Genomic DNA, 2759 nt, shown 5'->3' with positions numbered 1-2759 from the left:
TCTAGCTACTGCAACTTCATCAACCACATGCACAAGTAAATACATTTGGATAGTAAGAATGATGGTTGTAAAATAATTCTCCACCATACACACTACCTCTATAGAATTTAAGCGAGCTGCATCTATGTTGTCTCCCTTGATCTCTTTTGATGAGATCCAACACACTATTCACTAATATTGTAAATTGTGTTTCTAATGTCATCTGTTAGGCAGTCTTTGTGGCAATTGGTAAGATAAATTGTAAAACCTTGTGCCAATCATGAGATTAAGACCACTTAGTTTGTCATCTTTAGTAAAAGCTGTTTTCAAGCATCACATGCTCCTGTTGGAGTTTTGAATGTAGATATGACCCTCATCACTTGTTTCTCCTCTACCTTTCTTAAAACCCATGGAGCTTTTGGATACAACATAATTTCCATTGGGGTTAAGTTGAAGCCACATGTTTGGCATTTGTTCCATGGCTTGCAGATCATGTCTTTGCGCCTTGCAATCCCTTTTTCCAGTAATGGTTTTCCACAGGATCTTCCCCACATTTCAAAAAATATGCACTGAGTCGAGCAAATGATTTGATAAGCAAGTCACTCCAATATGGAAGGCCATGAAAAACAGAGTATTTTCATCCCAGGTGGCATAAAATCTCCTGATTCTTGCCACATGTTCTTCCAATCACTCACCTTCAATGGCGTTTGCATATATTGGTCCACATAGCTCATGACCTTCATGTAAAAAACAGCCATGCTCCTCATACACTGTCTTGCCCAAATAATCAAAGCGACGGAAGCCAAGTCAAGGGCCACATAGCGGATATGCATGGTTGCCTGAGTAGCTCAAACCTTTAAACCAAAAAGAAAGAACGAAAAGGGATCAAGCATTGAATTAGAGCGTATACATGAGCTAACTTACAAATTTGAGCAAACGGCTAGCTAGCCCTAAGCGGACCAATGACCAACCATAAAAGTCTTCACATGGATAACCATAATGGACAAACCAAAAGCCACTAGCCCTAATAGGCCAAACCATAAGCCTCTTTGCACGGCTAACCCTATGTTGAAGCGGTTGAGCAACGCACGCCAAATCCAAGAGGTCAACGGAGGCGTATTAATTAATTATATCATTTTTTCCTAAAGCCGTCTATTGCAGCTCATTGATCATGGGAAGTCCTTTTAATGTTGTAAATCTCAAAAAAACCCCTGTAGTGATGAAAGTGGATGGAGAGACATGTTCACTCAATAATTATAATTAGTACCTCTCTTAGCTAAATTACCTAACTTAGGGTTGAGGTATATAAGCCAAACCCTTGTAACCTTGAGATAGAATTTTCGTTAAATCAATCTTGGGTTCAACTATGTTACGTATGGTGTGCCATGTGTGAGTGGATCTTCCTTCTCTCTCTACGCATGCTACAAGAGCAACATTGTTGAGGTGACTCCATCAACATGTTAGCTACGGCAAGAGCTACGCATTGACACCAAGCACGCGTAGTTCTAGATTCCTCGCAAAGAGCTCTTCCTCGAGCTTCAAGGTGAGTTTTCTCCCTATCCGTGTGTTTGTTTCATTATTGTTATATATCCACGCGTTCACGGTGGCGAGACAAACTACACCTTAGGAATAGTCACGTTCAAAAATGGTGACCTGAATTTTACTGTCAGACATCAATTGTGATTGTGCGTGTGTGTAGATAGTATCTTGGGGTAGAGACTTTAGGGTAGTGTCCTCTAGGTGTATAGAGACTAGCCCTCAAGTTTTGTAATGATTGTATATCTTAGGTTATCTTTCAAGAGGTAGATGTATCGTAGATATGGTAGCCATCATGTACATAGTGGGTTAGGATAGATTTCTTTGTAGTGATTGTCTTAGAAGGACGAGTAGGTCGAGTAGGTGATTGACAACCACTTTCTTGTTTCCATGCGCTTGCGGGTAATTGCTCCATCCTTGGCTGACATTATGTTGGTCTAGTTCTCGCTGTGCTAGTGTCTGAGACAATGGATACCGTCCCAACATTGGTGCCACTGCCAAGGACGAGTATCCTAAGCAGATGACCTTTGATTAATCCTATGAGGTGAGAGTCCCTCTAGTTTTCCAGAGTATTCTTTTTATCTAAGTTTAGCTAGGATCCATAGAGAGATGCTAGGGAGCATGTGTCTTGCCTGGGTCACCCATGTAGATGGTTTTTAGTTTAGATTTGTATTTTTTTGGTGTTCGAGTGGTTGATGAGGTGATAAAAGCATTAGCTAATTAGTGTGTGGCAGTTAAGTGTTTTTCTACTCACAATTGAAAAATCGTATTTTTTATGTTTAGGAGTAGCTTTAGGTAGATGTTTTGATTCTGTCCATCAATGAAGATTTACTTGATTTGTTTTTTTGCATTGAAATATTGGCAAGAATTTGATTCTTAGTCGAAACAGTGCAAAAACAAAGCTCACAAAAAAAACGTTTGCATGGCTGCTAAGAACATAAGAAGACATTTGGGAGGGTTCTGCACATAAAAATCTCAATTCTGCAAAGTTAGACATCATACGCGCAAGGGCTAAAAAGAGACCAAAATTGTGAAAACTGACTGTACCAGTGTGTTCAAAAGGGTCATTATACCCTAGTAACACCTAGAAACTTGAAGTTTGGTTATCTTAAAAAACTCAAAACACAAGAGTCGAGAAGTCAAAAGTGGCAAAAATTGAAATCAACCTTCATTGAGCTATTAAAAAAGATAAAAACATTGCACAAGCCATCAAAACAAATGTAGAGACCACAAACAACAATTTG

Source organism: Adiantum capillus-veneris, chromosome 24, assembly GCF_014529385.1.
Source record: "Adiantum capillus-veneris isolate H3 chromosome 24, ASM1452938v2, whole genome shotgun sequence".
NCBI classification, from domain to species: Eukaryota; Viridiplantae; Streptophyta; class Polypodiopsida; order Polypodiales; family Pteridaceae; genus Adiantum; species Adiantum capillus-veneris.
The sequence above is the reverse complement of the archived record's forward strand: the minus strand, read 5'-3'. Positions refer to the sequence as shown.